General features: G+C 32.8%; 1 long non-coding RNA gene across 1 annotated transcript; it reads left to right on the top strand.

Annotated features, from left to right (window-relative positions):
• Positions 1-16544: 16544 nt before the first annotated feature.
• On the top strand, positions 16545-20119 carry LOC130973495 (uncharacterized). Its single transcript, XR_009084152.1, has 3 exons — positions 16545-17392; positions 17460-17567; positions 17681-20119. It is a non-coding gene; the product is annotated as an uncharacterized LOC130973495 (long non-coding RNA).
• Positions 20120-22793: the final 2674 nt, after the last annotated feature.

Below are 22793 nucleotides of genomic sequence, written 5' to 3'. Positions count from 1 at the left end.
TGATGAATTTAATTCTACTAATAAGAAAAATAGTTTAATTTTTCTAAAAAAAGGTGTATGGAATAATAATCTTGAACTAACTTTTTTTTTTTAGGTTCAACAATATAGAACATACATGTCATTCTTAAAACCCTAAATCCAAGATATGCTTAATCAACCCAAATAATTATCACTTTTGTGTCAAGTCTCGTTGTTAATGATTTCGTGCTATCTATTAAGTTTGACGTTGTTTGCTCTCCTTTCACATGTAAAATATGGCGGAATGCATTAGATGCAAAACTTAAAACAATGTTTTTTTTTATTTATTTTCCAATTTTAAGTAAAATCCCTCTCCGGTCCCCTCACCATTAGAAAATAACGACACGGTCCTTAACCATTCTCTCTGTGTGACTGAAAGGACTCTCTTAACCGGAAGTACCGGTAAGAGGGTCCTTTTGGTCACACGGAGAGAATGGTTAAGGACCGCGTTGTTAATTTCCAATGGTAAAGGAGCGTCAGGTCAATTTCGTAAATGGTTAAGGACCGGAGAGGGGTTTTACTCTAAAAAGTTATCAAATTTGAGGGTAAGAGAAAAAAATTAAAATCTAAAAATGTAACCTTTAGCAATAGAAATACAAAATTCAGATGTCAATTTTTTTTGTTGCATAAAAAAAAAAAACAGATCAGATTGATGATTTAAGTTATAGTAAGAACTTGAAAATATGATAAGATCGAAAGAAACAAAGTGAGTGAGAGAAAGGTAACCCACAAAAAAATACTGTTAACAACAAAAATGTGAGAAATGAGATGAGACAGTTAACATTATAAGGAGGTTCTCTCTATAAAATCAAGAAGAGATCAGAGGGTGGGGTTTAGAGTCTTTTGGTTATAGATGGAGGAAACGAAGAGGTTGATACGACCAAAAAACGCAGTGTTTTATGTGTCTATAGTGGTGTTGATAGTGGCAACAATACTTGTGATAGTTATGGTGATGTAGTGTTGATAAAATTGTGAAAGAATAGGAAAAGAAAAGAAAAAGATTAAGAAATTTTTATTAATTGTTAATTGATTGAATTATGAAGGTAAAACTAAATATATATAAAGCATTGTCTATGAAAGATAAAATTAAAGATAAGATAAGATAATAAAACTAAAGATAAGATAATAAAGACTAAAATTGTAACTGAATTTAGGACAATTTATATAAATAAATTGTTTGCCCTTCAAATTTACGCAATTGCATTCTTTCAAACATGAAGACACAAATACATTGTTTCATATATTTATAGAAACCGCTACTAGCAGTAGCGGTTTACGAAAACACATAATCCGCTATAGTTAGCCGCGGATTACATACAAATGGGGAACACGGTAACCGCTAGAGGCTGTCACGGTTTCTGCATGTAATTTGTGGCTGGCTATAACGGATTATGTATTTTCGTAAACCGCTACTGCCAGTAGCGATTTCTATAGATATATGAAACAATGTATTTACGTCTTCATATTTGAAAGAATGCAATTGCGTAAATTTGAAGGCCAAACAATTTATTTATATAAATTGCTCATGAATTGTTGGATTGAATTTGTGGGTCACGAGACTTCTTTATTGTTGTCATAGGCTAAAGTGAAAGAGTAGTTTAATAAGTGTGTTGCAAGTAGTGATGGTAATAGCGGGAGTTTGAGAGAGAAAAAAAAAATTGACGGTGATAGCGATGGCATAAGATAAAAGACAAGATAATTTTGAGATTTTGATTAATTTTTTAAAAAAGGCCAACAAAAATTTAAGAATTGAATATTTTTTAGACACATAATTTATCTCTTATGGATATAAATTTAATTTCATTATTTAGTAAGTAATTTTGTTGACATTATGAATAATTATGAATAAAAATAACTATTTTACCTAAAATATTTGATTCATTCTTGCCTTGCCTTCAACTTCAAGTTCGTTTTATTTTTTAATACACATGTTTTTTGGGGTTGTCTTTTTTATGTTTTCTTCCTCTGCCACCAGAAAATTTCCGCCAATGTTGATACAAAGTTTTCGATAATTTGTTACAAAATATGGGTATAAATAAGATGTGTCACCAAACAAAAAAAAAAAAAACAGATGAGTATAAGATGGGATTTAATAAATTTAGTACCAAATTTAGGGAGCTAAATTGATTTTATCTCCTTTATATTATGTCTACATAAAAGTTAATAATACATATAAGATTTTTGACAACGATGTTAACTTGGTAAAAAACAAAAAAATTATTTTAATTTATAATTTTAAAAAATATATTTTAATTTGAATTTTAAAGCATCATTATTCACTTAGTTTCTTTTTAACAAAAAAATTATCAATATACTAGTGTCATCGTTTACATGCACAAAACTAAGCTAATAATAATAAAGGTTGATATATAGTAAAAGTAAAATGGACGGGGACTGTTTTATTTGACAGAAAAAAATATTAAGATTAATCTGTATATTAATTTTTTTTGGCGATTAAAATGTTCACTTTTAAATTTTTGGAGCCTGATTTGGGTAATTACTCTTGCAAAAAATAGACTAAGGACTGATTTGTCTCCCAAAGTAAAACCCTAGGCTGCGTTTATTTACAGAGACAGGACACTGAGACAGAGACATAGAAACACAAAATGGTGTTTGACAGAGGAGACATGGATAGAGACATTGTGTCCAAAGACACTGAATTAGTGTATTTTGTGTCCATCCTGACAGGAAGGATACAGAGACACTAACAAGGGACACAACTTATTTTTTATTTTTTCTTTTATTATTCTCGTTAATTTTTCATAATTATATTTTTTACTATTATATTTTTTGTCTTAAATTTTTTTAATAGAAAAAATGAGAATAAATTGGATTTCATAATTTGTTCTAGTTTATCACCAAACAGAATACAGGAACACAAAATTTTATGTCTCTGTTTTTTATGTCTTATTCTCAGTGTCGTGTCTTGTCCTGTTATCAAAAACAAACGCAATCTTAGAGATTGATATGTGTATTAATTTTTCTCAAGGACTAAAATGTTAACTTTAAAATTTTTTGAAAACTGATTTGAGTAATTACTCTCATTTTAATTGTTATTTCTATTACCGGTGCATAAAAAATTTCAAATAAAAAGTATGTTAACATATATGAGATAAAATTTAGCTCCAAGTAGGTAAATTTTAAAAGTAGCTTATTAATTAAGATTAATTTTAAAAAATTTGTTTTCTAAAAATTAAAAGAATTATCACTACAAGAAAAACGTTAACTACCGTTGGATTTATCATCGCGAGTTATCGTCGGTTTTACCGATGAATTTATGAAGGGTTGGTTGTGAAATTCATTACATCAAATTGTTACTAGTGGATTCACTTATCCGACAGTAAATTCGTAGGTAATATTTGGAGGAAAAAGGTATAGAATAGGCGGGAACTTTTTGGTCAGATTTACCGTCGGATTGTTCGGACATTAACACATTTTAGTTAAACGTTGCATTTTGGTGACATGTAATGGGTTACCGTCCGATTTATCCGACAGTGAATCCGATGGTAATCAGCGTTAAAATTGAGTGCGCGAACCCTCTCCCCCTTCATTTCGAAAACCCCCACTCTCTCTCAAACCCTCTTCTCTATTTCTCTCTCTACCTAACCCAGCCCCCTTCATCGCTGTTCCAACCCCATCGTTGTCGGCCCCGCTCTCTCGCCGCTTCTCCGTTTCTCTCTCTACCCAGCCCCTTCGCCGCTGCTCCAGCACCACCGCCGCTCCCGCATCGTTGCCGCTACAGATTCAGGTACATCCTCACTCTCCATCTCTATGACATCTATTTCAAAATTAGAAACAGAAGATCTTTAATTGTTAGTGTGTTACCTGTTAGTTTTTTATTTTATTGGTGTTAAAAATTTGATTAGTAAGGATTGTGGCTGTTGAATGATTTTGAGTTAGTTGGAGTGTTATACATTTTTTTTAGGAATTAAGATGTCTAAGAATGTTAGTTCAGGAATCATGCTTGGTTTGTATGTTTGTGTGTGTTAATTGTTATATCAGAATATCAGAACATACAATGCATAATTATAATTTATGATATAGGGTTATGTTAATTTTTTGTCATTTTAATTTAGGATTAAGTTAATTTAGGATTTGTGTCTTAGTTATCATATAATAATTTAGGATTTATTCTTACTTGTTTGATTATTATTTGTGTTTTGTTTTCATTTGTTTTTGTTAGATTGAAAAATCATGGTCTATGAGAAAAATTTTATATTTAATTTTTGACGTAAATTTTATTGGTTTGTTTAGTGGGTAGATTAGAATTTCAACCCTTATATATTAGTTTGGATGGAACCCTTGAAGGGTAAAGAAATTCAAATTTTAGCGAAGACTTTGTCAAAATTTTTATAAGATTTTGAGTGAAATTGAAAAATTAAAATTATATTTTCGAAAGCCTTAGAATTATATTTAGAGTTGATAGATATTTGTGTTAATTATGACATGAATTGGTTCCTCTTTAAAATTCTTATTTTAAGTATTTTGGGTTATTCCATGTATAATTTTCTTTCTTGAGTTTCTTCGTATAATTATAATAATGCAATATAATCTTAAATATTGAATTATTTGTACTTAACTTTGACTTCCTAACTTCTAATTAAAATAATTATTTATTTTCATACATTTTTTCATATTTGTTATAATTATCTGTTATTTCTTAAATTTCTTCTTATGTTATTATTTATTAGTGTTTGTTATGTTATTAATATATTTACTGTATTAAGTGTATTAATATGTTTAGAGTTGGTGAATTTAATTGTGTTTGGATCAGTGTTGCTAGAACTTTTTTTTCCCTTGCTTTGTTAGTTGAAACTTTTATTTCAGAGGGATAAGCTTGTATATGTTGTTCATTGATTAACTATAACGTATTACTAGTAATTATGTGATTATTATTTATTGGAAGTCTTTGTTGAATAGTTATTAATGAATAAAAATAAAAATTTACTAGCTTACATCCGATAAAATTGGGAACGTGTTTATATTGTAAAGGATTAATATTCAATAGATAATAAAGGAAAACAGGTCAGTAACACCTTATTTTTTGTACAATCATGACGTACTAGAAGTTGAGTCATTACAAAAATAAAAAAATTTAAACATTAAAAATATATAATTTTTCTAACCATGCTCGAAAAAAATTACATCAAAATTAAATCTCCAAAATATTTTTTGAGAATACATATTTAATATTAGAGATTTTTTTCGCATTTTTAAACTAGTCGAGGGAATTCTTCTCGATAACATCTCAGTGAATTAATGTCAGCGACAAAATTTTTTTAGTGTATTTTTTGTGGTTTACCGTTAGTTAAATATAGGGTTTAAAGTATAACATGTATCAACTTTTTAATTTGACCCATTAGGGGAACTCAATATATACACGTAAAAGACAATAAGGATGACTTAATTAAAAATAGGTTAAAATACATTTTTTGTCCCTTTAGATAGTTAAAAGTTTTAAAAATATTGTTAAGTTTTGTTTCGTTTCAATTCTGTCCGTAAAGTGTTTGATTTGCATCAAATATACCATTGACGATTAACTTATCAAAAAAATTAGTATGAATTTAGATATAATTTCACGAGAACAACCTTAAACACAATGAAATTAGACACAAAAATCATGCAATATTGCTAAATTAGTCCTAAACTTTTTTAAAATTTAGCTATCAAGGGTATATAATAATATTTGATGCGAATCGAACAACCTTAAGCAGTAGCAAATCATACATAGGTATCATGCATTATTGTTATATATATTAGTCCAAAACTTTCTGACAATTAGGTACCAGGGGTACATTTGATGCAAAATTAAAAACTTCAACAACAACATTGAAACAAAATAGAAGTTACGAATATTTTTTAAAGATTTGACAAAATTTAAGAACAAAAAATATGCTTTACCGTTATAAATAAATCATGTAAAGATTAGTATAAAAACTTAATAAGAACACATTATGTCACTTGCTCTAATGAATAAAAGATAATAAAAAAATACAAATTCGAATAAAATAAATAATTTAATAACTAAGAATCCAATACTATAAAAATATATGAATATTATAATTAAAAGTTTTCACATAAAGCAAAATAAATAATATCGCACGATATAATGTAACGTTCCTTTCAATAAAATACCTTACTTAAGTCATGGTATTTTTACTAAAAAGAACATTACGTAACATTTTCTAATAACTACTTAATATTGAGCCTTTATGTCGATATTGCATTCCAGTTTTAAGAAAATTCCAAAAAAATTTGTTTTTATTTATTAAAACCATAAATCAAAGATTTTCAAGTAATAATAATCACATAAATATTAATAATAATAAATATTATACCCAAGAAATCAAATGAAACTTAGATATAACACCTACTCCTCTATATAAAATAAAATCTTAAACAACAAAAGTTAGGGGACTCTATGAAAGCAACTTAACTCATAAACAATTTCCACTATTCGCCCACAGCTTCATACTTAGTTTTCGAATCTGTGTCATTGAAAGGGTCAAATTTTAGGGTGAGAACTAAACCAGAAGTTCTCAGTAGGAAATGTGAATACCGTAAAAATAAGAAAATAAAATACAAATAATTAACTTATAATTTAAAATAAGTATTTTTATTATATCTTAAAAAATTAAGATGACCATTTCAATATTACATAAATCTCTTTCATTAATTGATGTCACAAATTATACTTAGCACTTAAAGATAGGATAATCTAAAATATTAATGGATAACCAAATTGCATTGGCAGCATCAAGTTCCACATTGAAAGTTGATTTTGACATCTCCTGACTGAAATAGAATTAAAACCTCTCAATGTTGAAGATATGATGGATAGATAGCCATAAACCATTAACGACAATTAAAAGACAAAGGAAAAAAAAATCTCCACCTGCTATTGAATGAAACAACATAGCTATTCAAGGCTAATGCACATGAAGCAGACTGCAAAAATGACCTATATAATTATATTATTGCAGATATTGTTTAAAATAAAGGATTGAATATTCAATTAACATATCTTTTTAATTGACAGAAGTTGAGAAGTAATTGCATGATTATGTTAAAGTAATACACTTACCTGACTATGATAATAAATAGTGTTAGCTCCAATTACAAGAACACCACCTATTGGTGAGGGAACTGCTAGAAGCTTGTAGGCTTCATGGAGGAGATTCTGACATGTGAAAATTGAAGGATTATCATGTATTCATAACACGTAACAGAAGAAAAGAAATTAATCTTAAAAATCTATTTTGTGATTAAACTTTATTCCAATAATATTTAGATCAGATCTAAATACCTTTGCACGCTTTAGTAAAAACTTTATTTTTCAATTGTACGAAGACTATATGCGTATCTATACCGAGACCAACCTTTGGTGTCAACTCCTTGACCAATGAACATCTGATCAAAATTGAGAAACCTCTTGCAACTTTTTGCACACCATAAAATTCTTCTTCAAGAATTAGGCTCACATACGTTTATGTGTGTAGAGGTAAAGGAATAAAACTCTTATGTTTTATTTTTTCTATTTCCTCTACTCTTGACATACATATATATAGTATCAGATTTGTTATTGATTTTAAATTTGAATCTCAATTCAACTTTGAATCATATCTTATTATTTTAAACTTGAATCTTTCAAATTTACGAATCATATCATAACTTAATTTGAAACAGAATCAGTTAGGATCTCATCCGAATTTAGAATTCAAATTTAGAAATAGAATAACTAATTATTCTCAAATCTCATTTAATATTCTCAATTATCATACTATTATTATATTCTTGGTGCTAAAAAAGAATACAATAATATTCCATTTAAATTAATATAATTATTTATTTGATCAAATCAAAATAATAATTAAATAATTTTACAGCAAAGATTATAACACTTGTTAGTGTATGACACCATAGGTTCAATTCTAAGCGAGTAGTTAATTAGTCATACTAAGTTTACTAATCAAGGTTGACGTCTAGCAACTGTTGGGAATAAATAGTATGACCATAATCCAATCAATCATGTGTCAAATAATTTGTTATTTTTATTATATTAAAATGTTAATATAATAAGGTCCTTGATTAAATTCAGAGATTTATCGTTGTGATAGTGATAATGATATTGAGAGATAAATCTTTTATAATTTAATCTAAATTATTCTTGGTCATAGGATTATTAAAAATGGCATTAATAATTCAGAAAGATCAATATATATATAATGGTCTTCATTGGATGAAGATTAATAGATCTCATTTATTAAATTATATATATAGATGGTGCATATAGAGATATGATCATTGAACTAACTTACTTTGAGAATTTCTAATGGTTATAATTACCGTGTATTTGTCAATAGGATATTTTCAAGATGAGCATAGTTATAGAGTTTTCTTTAATTAACAATGTATTTATTATACTTTGATTTCGGACACATAATACCCTAGGGTGCTAGTTGAATGGATATTGGGTATGATTTAAATACTTGTAAAATTAATGATTAGTCAATAAGAAATTCGTTAACTCTCGGTAAAGAGTTTGAGCTCTATGATTGTAATGACTGAGATGAATAAAACCTTGGCCAGGGAGATTGAATGAATGAAGAAATGAGTTTCTTAAGTCATTCACATTTCATTATAATAATGGTAACAAGTTAGAGTTTGACAATTAAACCATACTCTAAGGGTTAACCAAGAGCTGGAAAGATGGAAGGAATTATACTTTGTTCTTCTGAGGTTTTTAGTAAAAATATATTACTTCAAACTATCGGGTTGTTGAGGAGTGCTGCTAGACGCCAACCTTGATTAGTAAATTTAGTATGACTAATTTACTACCCGCTTAGTATTGAACCTATGGGGTCACACACTAACGAGTATTCTAATCTTTGCTGTAGAATTATTTAATTATTATTTTAATTTGGTCAAATAAATAATTATATTAATTCAAATGGAATATTATTATATTCTTTGCTAGCACCAAGAATATAATAATAATATGATAATTGAGAATATTAAATGAGATTTGAGAATAATTAGTTATTCAAAAGTCTTGGTCTTACACGAGCCCCCTCTATCGCTCGCATCGAAAGAGCCTCCTCCGCCGCTGCTCTCGTTGCGTTGCCCCCTTCGTCGCCATCGTTGCAGAGCCCTCTCCACCGATCAAGTCTTGGGCTTGTGATGCTGATGCGGGGATCACTACAGGAAGAGGAGCAAGCTGAGTCACCGTGATTTGGGCCGCCAAGGATGGTTCTGTGACTTCCGGGACCACCTCCGGAGCTTCTGGCTACTTCTGCCGTTGCCGAAAAACTCTACCGGTAAGGGTTTAAGTTGGTCTTCGTTTCCTTTGGGTTTCCGGAAGCTTCATTGTTGTTGTATGATTAGTTTCAGTTATCGTCGCCGGAGATCTAGTCGCCGCCGCTACTCGAGGTGGTTACCGGGGCTGCCGCCAAGCCGGTTCAATGAATAGTGTTGTTTTGTTTTCTTCGTTTGGTAAGCGTTTTTGACTTGAAAAGCCCTTTGATTTCTGTTCTGTTATCATATGCTGAGGTTTGTGGCGTTAATTGCTATAAGATTGAGTTTTGGATGTTGTATGTTGATATTAGTGTTGCTATGGTTATTGCGAAAGTGGCTTGGAGCCGAGGTTTTGGTTGCTAGAGATTTCGAGTTGAGGCAAAAAGGACTCAGTGAGGCGTTTGGGCTATGGTTTTACATTTTGAGGTAGGGGCTTTTTATACAAACCGATTCATTTTAAATTGAAAATTATTATAAATAGATATGTTGTACGAAATGCATTTCTGGTGGTTATGCAAGTCTTATGAATTGTCTGATTTTGTCTTGAATGAATATGGTTGCCTGTTTGATTTAAATAATGTCTGCTTTTGATAAATTGGAGATTTCTGGATTGGTTGAGTTGAAATGATTTTTGATAATCTGAAAGTTTGAGTTTTGTTTCATCGGAAACTGATTTGGTCTTGAGCCTGTTGGAAAGAGTTGAGGATTGGTTTGGTTGGGACCCGGAAAGGGTGGCAAAGTCAAAGTTTTAGGGGAGATGCTGCCGAAATTTCTATAAAATCCGAGACTTTATTTGAAACGGTATTTTAAAAAAGAATGGATTATGCCTTGAATTGTATTATCGGTAAATGAATTAGTCTTGAACCCCTTTATTAAGAAAATTATTATATTTTGAATGTAAACTATTTTAGAAAAGAACCATGTTCTAAAGTTGATTTAAAGATGAAAACAATCAAGTTTGGAATTTGATCAAATAAGCAAATTTGAAGGAGTTTTAATGGAGTCGATTAACTAATTTCACTTTACAACATTTTAAGAAAAGGTTGAAGTATTTTCTGAAACTTTGATTTAGTGAAACTGAAACACTTTCCGAGCCTTTGGAAACCGATTTAAGAATGAAACTAAAAATTGGTGTTTGGTTTAAATGATTTGGTTTTGGTTAAGTTAGTGGTTTTGAAATTGGTTCGGAATATTTGGATACATGGCTTGGTTTTGGTTTAAATTCTACTTTTAATTATTCAGATCAAGAAGTTAAGGTTTCGGAGGTTTTCAATGAATTTAATAAATGAGCTAGGTTATTCGCCCCTGAAGTCTTGAGACTTCGTTGAGGAATTTTACGACCAAATCTTGATTTAGAAATGAATGATTTTGAGTCTTTCAAAGAGATTTTGAATTTGGCATGGTTTTGTGATTGTTTGGAAGTGTTGGAAAGATGTGGAGAGTGGCTCCGTTTTGAAAAGTAATTCTTGGCAAGATATGAATTGAATACGTTAGTTATTTGAAAGAAAATGGGCCAAGAGTGAATTTGAAATAAGTTATTGAGCCGGATTGATTATGGATTTCCTCAAGATTGATGAGTTATGGTTTGGTAGGCATAAGGGTTGGGTTTGTCTCGCTTATGCTGAGAGGAGATTGTTGATAAGTCGCTGGCACCGGACAAGGACGGTGGTTAATCCCGCTTGTCGAGGGTGCAGCGCCCGCGTAAGGATGGTGGTTTGATCCCGCTTACGGTGGAGGCAAGGACGGTGGTTTGATCCTGTTTGCGTGTTTCGGGAAAGGGCGGAGGTTTAATCCCGCTTGTCTGTGGGACCTACAGGTAAGGACGGTGGTTGGATCCCGCTTATCCGAGTTGGGTTTGGCATTGTAACCGACGCGTGAGCTCATGGCCAGTAGGACAGACATGCATCATATGCATTTATGTGACATTGATTGGGTGTGCATATTGTAATTGGTTTGCCTATATGAATACTTATGTTAACTGCTAACTGCTATAATTGTTGTTGCTATTGATTGTGTTTGAACTACATTAATTGTGATTGTGTTTGATTAGTTGGGTTGCGATGAATTGGTTGATGATTGAGTTGTTTGGGCCGGGGGGCCGTGTTGGATTGAATGGGCTTGATGCCGAGATTGGTATATTGAGTTCTAGTTTTGTATAAAGTATCTGACCGGTTCAGCATAGACTTAATGAACCTATGCTTGGAACGGGATGGTCATTTATACCGCGTAGGTAACTGTTTCATGGTTGCGGTTTAGAAAAGTATGAAAAATCAAACTCTTACAGCATAGAATTAATTAAACCTATGTTTGGGACATGTTTGTCATTCATACTGTCTAGGAAAAACTTTTCAGATTTTACACGAACGGAAAAAAAAAGGTTTTATTTTAAAATATTTGAGAAATTTATCAAGTCTTCTAAAGGGGATTTTCTGGATTTCGAATGTGTACCCAAGGTTTTTGAAAAGATTCATAAGACGAGTAATGATCACTGTACTCTAAGATTAAATTTTTATTTTACGTATCTTGTTATAGCAATTTCTGTAATCCTATAGTGAGAACAAGCGAGGACGACGTTCTCACTCCCCTACAGGTTATTCTCTTTCAGAATATGGACGACGAAGCTTTAGAACAGTTATGTTTATTTCCTGTTTATCGATATTTTTGTATTATCTTAGCTATTATTTTTCCCTTGCCTTTATCTTTATTAAGTTTGTAAGAGGGGTAGGAAATTATGATATGTATGTTTGTAAGCTAGTGTTATGTATATATAAATATATCTTAAGGTATTGTATCGGGTTTGTATGTACATGTATGTTTATATTTTCAACGAAAAAAGTGTTTTGAAGGGTTATACGGTTTCAAGCTTTAAACAGGCTCCTATTTTAGTATTATATATGTTTAGAGTTGTCGTAATGCCCAAACTATCAGAGTGGCGCAGCCGAAAATGTGACATTCGGATAGTGAGGGTGTTACATTTGTGATATCAGAGTGGTCTTTCCAGTAGAGCCTAAGGAATAGACCGACTATGCTTCAATTGCATACTCTGAACATTTTTCATGTATTAAGTCTTGTCGAATGATGAGAATTAGAACTTTATGCAGATGACGGTTTATTGATTAATGCCATTAGTCTTGCGTTGCGTAATTCCTGATATTAAGGTTGGCCGGCTTAATACTAGTGAATTATACATATGAAAGCACTGATGGGTTATCATAGATGATAAACAAGTTTTGAGTAAAGTAAATCGCAGATTTTAGGAACGTTAGAAATTATTTCTCGAGGTTACTCAGTAATGTGCTTTGGATTCTGTTGGAGTCATGTGACTTATTGTTTCTTAACCTATCTTGATGTTCTTGTTGCCTTTTCTTTTGGAAAGTAATTTGGTGTTTCCGATCCTATTTTTCTATTCATATGCATTCTTATTTGATCCTAAATTGCATATGCCGGTTTGAATTTCTTGGTGTACCTGTCTTTCTCTGTTTGAACTATTTTTCTTGAATCCATGTGATTTTTCAACATGACTTTGAACTTGCCTTGATGCAGAGTGCCTTTTTATGTCCTTATTCCTAGTCTTTTTTTAAAAGAAATGGTGGTTCAGTTTTTCTCTTAATTGACTATATTTATAACCAATTTCCAAACCTTTATAAAATTGCTTTTGATTTGATATACACCTATCTATATAAAACTTTGAAAATTCCTTATGCAATTTAAAAACTATTTATTTTTAATACCTCGCATGTTCTTTTACTGGTTTACGGAACTACACTTACTTTAAGTACAACTTGGCTTTTTAAAATAATTTTATTACAGTTCCAATACGTAACTCTATTTGATTATGTACTTAGGTATTTTTAATTTCTTAAAGGAAAGGCTTTTCGCTTTTATTCCAGTTAGTTTTCGTTTGACAAATTGACTTTAAATTAGCATGATACATTATTTACGCATTTGTTGTTCTTTTATTAAAAATATTGGGTTCATACCTTTCCTCTCAAGTATGGGCTAATTCTTTAAGCTTTTGTTTCTATGGTTGTGATACTTGATTTTGTTTTTTATTATTCTTTTCCTTTTATGAACACCACCATTAATTTTAGTTTTTCATTCTCTTGTAAATCTCATACTCATCTGAGTCAACTTGAATTTATTTCTATCAAGTGTGTTGTTTGTCCTCTTAATTGTCCTTCTTTAGTCAAAGGTTCTTTCTTGAAAATTCACTGTTGATTGAGTTGTCTTTGCTGACGAATTGTGCATTCTTTTGGATCAATGGAAAGCTTGTTTGGTGTCTCATGCTTCGTGGATCTTGTTTGAACTCCCTTGACTTAAGATCCTTTCTTGTTTGGTCTGATTTCTTTTTAAGTACATCTTAAATATTCTTGAAAGTTCTTATGTGATGGCAATTTCAAGTGTATTCTTAGAATTTTGATGTGAACTTTTGAAACAAGTTTTGGATTCTCTTAAGAAATCTAAATCAATTCTTCTCGCTTAAATTGCATCCATAGTTATTCTTTAAATTGACAAAGTTGTTTTGAAGTTGGCATGCACTATTTTAAATAAAGTTTTGAAATCGACTGATATGCAAATTTTTACCTCGGAGTCTCCTTTTTCTAAATAGAGTTTAACTTGTTCCATATTTGCTATAAAATTTTATACACGCTTGTTTGAATTTACACTTTGAGAGTTCTTGAACAAACGTTTGATTTTCTTACAACCTTGCCACAATATCAGTGTATACCTTTATCTGATTGAGTACCTAAATGTCTTTCAGAATTTTCGAAAAATTGTTTTGGCCTTAACCCAATTGACTTTCATTTTTCAAACCTCACCTATTCTATCTTTTACTTGGGAACTATTAGGATAAAATGCAATTTAGTTTTCTTTTAACCATATTGCAGTTTTGATATATGTTTCTGTCACCCTTTTGTGAAATGCGAGTTACATACCTTTTTTTTAGCACATGAGGTGATCTTCTTTCACTTTTTCATTCTTTATATTCAAATGTATTATGTGTACTTGTCATAAATTTTAAACCTTGAGAGTGTCATCACTAGCTTTAGTTAATCTTCTTCTATGATTTTATACCTTTTTAACTCAGCTTGATTTAGTTCTAAACTACTGTCTTGCTTATCCTTTTTGTGTTCCTATCAGTTATCTCTGATTCAAGAGTCATCCTTGAGGTTGTTAAACTGAATTTCTTTCCAATACTCTTCATCGATTGTACATCCTTGTTTACTTGTAGATTCAGCAGTTCTTTCAAAACTCTTGCGGAGATTATCCTTGTTGCTTGTCTTTCTTTTTCAAAGTCTTTTATCTTTCTGAGTAAACTCGAGAATTGTTTTGATGTCACGTGCAATCTTTAGGTATAGTAATGCGATGCGTTAGTTCTTTAAGACCTGTTTGTGGATACGGAAGGTGAAGCGGTAAGTGTGCAATGTTATGAGAAGTGTGAGAGTTTCGTTTCTCGCAGATGGGTTTGTGGATGTTAGGCTTGCAAGCGGTTATGGAGTTGTGAAGTGATTGATGGAGTTGGGAAGTTGAAGTTTCGATTGGGTAAGAGAGCTGTGAGGGAACGCTATATCCGTTGTTTTAATACCAACTTGTCTTGTAGCCTTTTTTCCACATCAACTATAGCTCTGCTTTGTGAAAGCCTATCATGACTTGCACCCTATATTGCTTCTCTAAGCTTTTGTAAGGTTTTGAAACCATATAACCTGTTTGCATTGAGCCTATCTTTATCTCCTGCCTTGCATTATATTTCACCATTATGTTTAAATCTTATGGATATTAGGTATTTGAACTTATGTATATTTATGTGTTAAGATCTCTTACTTTTCTAAAAGGTATTTAAGGCTATGTATTATCTTATGTATTATTTTAATTTTCGAGGACGAAAATTTTTATAAGATGGGTGGAATGTAAGACCCAAGACTTTTGAAAAGTCCTATTTGAACTAATCCATAACTTATTGAAGGCAATTAAAGGTAGTTTTGATTAATTGGATTTGAAATAAGTTAAGGTATTCATCCAAACTCTATAATTATGGATTAATTTTTTATTTACAACTTAAAGTTCTAGAAATCCAAAAATAATGAGTTTGGGCTATTTAAATTAAGATTTTATCTAATTTTACAATTATTGAGTTATTTTATATATTTAAATTGTAAAGTTGGTAGTTGAGAAATAATAAGAATTTTTATATGATTTGGACTAAATAATTAATATTTTAAAATATTGATACCATAGTTATCAGAACCGAACCGGTAATTGACCCGGTCATACGACTGGGTCACTGGGTTACTGGTTCAACCGGTGGGTCACTGATTTATCCGGTTGATCCGGTCATAATTAAATAAAAATATAAAATTATAAAAATAAAATTAGAATTAAAAGTTAAATGCATATTTTCAAAAATATATTAATAACAATTAAATATCAATTCTTAAATATAATTTATAATGCAAAAAGAAATAATAAATTAGTTACTAATACAAAATATTTTTTCAATTTAAATAAATAAAAAAAGATAACACAATTAATATTAATATATCAATATATTTATATATTATATGTTGTTACTTGTTTGGTATCCATGTGAATTGATACTTAAATGAATAAAAAAAATAAAAAATCATTCATGTTTTGTTATATATATAATATTTGTCAAGTATTCTAATAAGAAGCAAGTCTGGCATAGTGGCAAGGGGGAGGGTATCTTCCCACGTAGTCCCGTGCTCGAAACCCATGGTAATCATTTTTGGGTACCGTACTAGTGGGAGGCTAAGATGGTTCGGCGGTCCGCGGGTGTACCGTGGACCCGCGGCGGGTCTAATCCGATCTGACGCACGAACCGGCCGGTTTTCAACGGGTTTGACCACCGTTGACCGGTTTAAATGCTTGTTCGGTCCAATTTATCAACCGAACCGGTCAGATCACCGGTTCACCGATTTTCCGGTCGAACCGGCCGGTCCGGTCCGATTCTGATAACTATGATTGATACTACTATTTTGCAAAATAAAAAAATTAAATATATTATTTCTAATTTTTGGATTTAAACATTTTATTGAAAATAATTTGTAAAATTAATGGTCAAATAGTATTTCTATATATTATTATTGTTGAATTAGAATTTATTTTCAATTACCATATTATCCATATTTTATTTAAAATTACAAAATTACCCTTGTACCTAATTTTACCCTAATCCTAAAACTCAACACACACAACCCTAACCCTGAAAACCCTACTCGGTTACCCGGTTCCCCTAAACCCAGCACGCACAACCGCGCTTAGTACTACAACAACAGCAGCTGCAAACTGAAGGTAGAAAACGAAAAGGGGAAAAGGGAGAAGGAGATCTGGAGGAAGAAGGGCACCGGGCAGGGAGCAGCTCGCCGGCCAGCCATGCCCGGTTACCGCGTCCACGCCACGTCGCCGCCACTATTCACACCACGCCGCCGTCATCCTTGCAATCACGAAGAGGGAGACTAAAGGGAGGAACTGGCACGCACGGGAGAGGAAAAAACCGCCTCTACGCTGCCGTCGTCCACAAGCTCAGCCACATCGCCATGGTCGCCGCCAAGGGTTCCGTCACAGTCAACCCGTCGCGGTTGGTGCTACTGCCGTCCCTGATGGATTTCACCGTGGAGAAGAGAACGACGTAGGGGAGAGGGGCCGCGCCGCTGCTGCCGCCGGGAACCGCCACTGAAGCCTGTGTAACCGTCATCCTTACCAGCAGCGAGAGAGAAGCAAGATGGATCCCTCTGTTCCTGTTGTTCTGATCCGCTGAGAAAGGGAAGGTGCCGCTATTGTGCTTCACGCGTCGCCGACGAGCATGGAGGAGAGGAGCTGTGTCCGCGTCACTGCCGTTTGAGGGGCTGTGCTTGGCCGTCGTTGCGCTGCCCTGCTTCACCGTGGCTGAGCTCTGCCACTCCCTGCTCTTTGGGCTTGTGATGCTGATGCGGGGATCACTACAGGAAGAGGAGCAGGCTGAGTCACCGTGATTTGGGCCGCCAAGGATGGTTCTGTGATTTCCGGGACCACCGCCGGAGCTTCTGGCTACTTCAGCCGTAGCCGAAAAACTCTACCGGTAAGGGTTTAAGTTGGTGTTCGTTTTCTTTGGGTTTCCGGAAGCTTCATTGTCGTTGTATGATTAGTTTCAGTTATCGTCGCCGGAGATCTGGCCGCCGCCGCCGCTCGAGGTGGTTACCGGGGTTGCCGCCAAGCCGGTTCAATGAACGGTTCTATTTTGTTTTCTTCATTCGGTAAGCGTTTTCGACTTGAAAAGCCCTTTGGTTACTATTCTGTTCTCATAATCTGAGGTTTGTGGCGTTAATTACTATAAGATTGAGTTTTGGTTGTTGTATGTTGCAATTAGTGTTGCTATGGTTATTGCGAAAGTGGCTTGGAGCCGAGGTTTTGGTTGCCGGTGATTTCGAGTTGAGGCGAAAAGGACTCAGTGAGGCGTTTGGGCTATGGTTTTGCGTTTTGAAATAGGGGCTTTTTTTTACAAACTGATTCATTTTAAATTGGAAATTGTTATAAATAGATATGCTGTACGAAATGCATTTCTGGTGGTTATACAAGTCTTATGAATTGTCTGATTTTGTCTTGAATGAATATGGTTGCCTATTTGATTTAAATAATATCTACTTTTGATAAATTGGAGATTTCTGGATTGGTTGAGTTGAAATGATTTTTGATAATCTGAAAGTTTGAGTTTTGTTTCATCGGAAACTGATTTGGTCTTGAGCCTGTTGGAAAGAGTTGAGGATTGGTTTGGTTGGGACCCGGAAATGGTGGCAAAGTCAAAGTTTTAGTTTTAGAGGAGATGCTGTCGAAATTTCTATAAAATCTGAGACTATTTAAAACGGTATTTTAAAAAAGAATGGATTATGCCTTGAACTGTATTATCGGTAAATGAATTAGTCTTGAACCCCTTTATTAAGAAAGTTATTATATTTTGAATGTAAACTATTTTAGAAAAGAACCATGTTCTAAAGTCAATTTAAAGATGAAAACAATCAAGTTTGGAATTTGATCAAATAAGCAAATTTGAAGGAGTTTTAATGGAGTCGATTAACTAATTTCACTTTACAATATTTTAAGAAAAGGTTGAAGTATTTTCTGAAACTTTGATTTAGTGGAACTGAAACACTTTCCGAGCCTTTGAAAACCGATTTAAGAATGAAACTAAAAATTGGTGTTTGGTTTAAATATTTTGGTTTTGGTTAAGTTAGTGGTTTTGAAATTGGTTCGGAATTTGGATACATGACTTGGTTTTGGTTTAAATTCTACATTTAATTATTCAGATCAAGAAGTTAAGGTTTCGGAGGTTTTCAATGAATTTAAGAAATGAGCTAGGTTATTCGCTCCTGAAGTCTTGAGACTTAGCTTAGGAATTTTACGACCAAATCTTGATTTAGAAATGAATAATTTTGAGTCTTTCAAAGAGATTTTGAATTTGGCATGGTTTTGTGATTGTTTGGAAGTGTTGGAAAGATGTGGAGAGTGGCTCCGTTTTGAAAAGTAATTCTTGACAAGATGTGAATTGAATACGTTTGTTATTTGAAAGAAAATGGGCCAAGAGTGAATTTGAAATAAGTTATTGAGCCGGATTGATTATGGATTTCCTCAAGATTGATGAGTTATGGTTTGGTAGGCATAAGGGTTGGGTTCGTCCCGCTTATGCTGAGAGGAGATTGTTGATAAGTCACTGGCACCGGGCAAGGACGGAGGTTTGATCCCGCTTACGGTGGAGGCAAGGACGGTGGTTTGATCTCGCTTGCGTGTTCCGGGCAAGGGCGGAGGTTTAATCCTGCTTTTCTGTGGGACCTACGGGTAAGGACGGTGGTTGGATCTCGCTTATCCGAGTCGGGTTTGGCAACGTAACCGACGCGTGAGCTCATGGTCAGTAGGACAGACATGCATCATATGCATTTATGTGACATTGATTGGGTGTGCATATTGTAATTGGTTTACTTATGTGAATACTTATGTTAACTGCTAACTGTTATAATTGTTGTAATTGTTATTGATTTTGTTTGAACTACATTAATTGTGATTGTGTTTGATTGGTTGGGTTGCGTTGAATTGGTTGATGATTGAGTTGTTTGGGCCGGGGGCCGTGTTGGATTGGATGGGCTTGATGCCGAGATTGGTATATTGAGTTCTAGTTTTGTATAAAGTATCTGACCGGTTCAGCATAGACTTAATGAACCTATGCTTGGAACTGGATGGTCATTTATACCGCGTAGGTAACTGTTTCATGGTTGCGGTTTAGAAAAGTATGAAAAATCAAACTCTTACAGCATAGACTTAATTAAACCTATGTTTGGGACATGTTGGTCATTCATACTGTCTAGGAAAAACATTTCAGATTTTACACGAACGGAAAAAAAAAGTTTTATTTTAAAATATTTGAGAAATTTATCAAGTCTTCTAAAGGTGATTTTCTGGATTTCGAATGTGTACCCAAGGTTTTTGGAAAGACTCATAAGACGAGCAATAATCACTGTACTCTAAGATTAAATTTTTATTTTACGTATCTTGTTATAACAATTTCTGTAATCCTATAGTAAGAACAAGCGAGTACGACGTTCTCACTCCCCTACAGGTTATTCTCTTTCAGAATATGGACGACGAAGCTTTAGAAGAGTTATGTTTATTTCCTGTTTATTCGATATTTTTGTATTGTCTTAGCTATTATTTTTCCCTCGCCTTTATTTTTATTAAGTTTGTAAGAGGGATAGGAACTTATGATATATATGTTTGTAAGCTAGTGTTATGTATATATAAATATATCTTAAGGTATTATATCGGGTTTGTATGTACATGTATGTTTATATTTTCAACGAAAGTGTTTTGAAGGGTTATACGGTTTCAAGTTTTAAACAGGCTCCTATTTTAGTATTATATATGTTTAGAGTTGTCGTAATGCCCAAACTATCAGAGTGACACAGTCGGAAGCGTGACATTCGGATAGTGAGGGTGTTGCAGCTCGAGCGGTGGTGCCAGCAGCAACGGTGGAGAGAAGAATTAGCTCGCTGATGGAGAGAGGAACAAGCTCGTTTGATTTGTGTGGTGCGAATGGAGCTCGATAGGGTGGGGGTAATGCTAGGTTTAACTTAATTTTTTTGACGGAATATTTTAAATTACAGACAGATTTTTGTCTGTAATAATTTAACAAAACGCAGCGTTTTTATTCATTTAAATACATATGTATTTTTTGTCAGTAAATATTTTCCACGAAATAAAATTAATATTTTCGGCATAATTATTGACAAATTTTGTTTTTGTCTGTAATTTATGCTAATTTATTTTCCTTCGTTTCTAATAGAAATTTTTTCGCAAAATCTGTCTGTATTTCTGTGGGATAAATGTCTAATAAATAATTTTCTAGTAGTGTAGGATAACCAAATGATTACATTGCTGAATTAGATATTAGAGGATTCCGGGATGCATGATCTATAGGAACATGTATGTCTAACCCTACGTGTACCAATTAAACTTTCGAATATTTTTGACAAAAATAACTAATGTTAGGGAAAAAAACATTCTTCTAGTTTACATGTGGGACAAAGATTTCGACCGATAGCTGGAGTGGATAAGAAATAAATCTACCCGGAGTTGGATTCGTTTGCAATTATCCAAGACCGTAATCAACAGCTCACAATATCGAGGTCGAGGACAGACAAGGATGGGAGTAACTTTGGTAGGCTTTTGGTGATAAAAGTTACTTTGCCATTGTTTAGAGATAACATTTCCCAGGACAGCTTTGCTCGAAAAAATTTAATGTAAAAATGAAAGAATGGGAAAGTATTTGTCGATAACAGTTCTAATATATTTGTGTATGGATTGCCATTTGCAAATTTAGAGGTCATAACAAAAATCTAACAGTAATTGTTATTAAAAAACATAACATAAAACATGAAATTAATATTTTCAAAGCAAGAGTAAACGTAAAAAAAAAATCATTATCATCAAATTAAATCCAGTTGCGATAATCAATATCTTATTAACAAATCAACAGAATCAATAAGGTCTGCACTCTTCAGATCCAACCTCCATTAGATCGGTTACAACATCATCTGAATTGACATGAAATAACCTAAAACATAGATAAAGAAACGAATGGCTTAATCATAGAAACTAATACAGACGAAATGATCCAGAAATAAAATTAGGAAACAAAAATAACGAAAGAAAAGAAAACATTTTTATTAAATATTTGAAAATTATATTTAGCTATCTGAAAATCACGGAACATGACCAGAGATAGCAGATAACCAGGAATTCTAACCCATCACAGTATTTCCTACATATTTCAAACACTAACAGATAGAGATCAAGAAGAGTAGAAATATATAGCACAAACTCATTCACCCAGGAAGCACAACGAATAAATAGAAAGACAACACATTGAAAAAAAATGAAGAAGGAAAAGGTGATTAAATTTAAAGTGCCAATATTCAATTATTGACTGAAAAATAAAATCAAAAAGAAAAAAAAAACAACATGAAGCCTACTTGAAAATTTGAGCAAGACGGTGATAACATAGCAGAAAATCAGGCAAGAAAATGAAACAACAAATAGTTGTGATGAGAATAAGAATGCACAAACAAGGACGACAAAGAACAGGGACAAATCACAAACAGTACAGGGACCGAGAAAGGCAGAGGAGGATAAAAACATGGGTCAATTACACACGAAAGAAACCGAGATACGAAACCAACCGTCCAAATACCACCAGCAGCACCAGCAAATCAATTTTGAATTTGATAAATAGATGAATTTGATTTTAGGTCACGAAAGGGTTCGGAAGCATGTATGGAGAGGGAATGGGGAACTGTATTTTCATAAACCAGAATAAATGAGATTTATTAGATATATTGTTACCTATTTCAAAAGAAAATGTCAATTTTTTTTAAAAACCACATCCAAATCCAAATACCAAATGCAAGGAAGCAATTTGCGCTGAGACCAATATATCACAACAGAATCAATAAGCTTTGGCATATTCAGATCCAACATCCATCAGATCAGTTAGAAAATCATCCGAATCGACATTAAAGAACCCAAAACAAAGATAAAGAAACGAATGACTAACTAACAGAAATTAATGCAGCCAATATGATCCAGGAAAAAAAATTAAAAAACCAATATAATGAAAGGTAACACCCACGACATAATGATGATAGCAGAAAAAATATAACAACATACCAATAAGGACAAATTAGACAACCGAAAATCAGGCGACTAAAGTGCATAAAAGAGATGCTTGGCCCAAGAAGTAAGATGAAGATTCAGAGAAGATGGAGTCTTTAGACATAGAAGAAACAGAGTGAAGACAACTATCCGGCAGCGACAACCACACACCACCAGTAAAACCCACGACCGATTACAACACCAAAAATATTGCAACTGAAGAGCATAAAAGAGATGCTTGGGCCAACAAGTAAGATGAAAATGTAGAGAAGATGGAGTCTTCA

Source organism: Arachis stenosperma, chromosome 4 (assembly GCF_014773155.1).
Source record: "Arachis stenosperma cultivar V10309 chromosome 4, arast.V10309.gnm1.PFL2, whole genome shotgun sequence".
NCBI lineage: Eukaryota > Viridiplantae > Streptophyta > Magnoliopsida > Fabales > Fabaceae > Arachis > Arachis stenosperma.
Note: the sequence above shows the minus strand (reverse complement) of the source record. Positions and strands in the feature narration are given on the sequence as shown.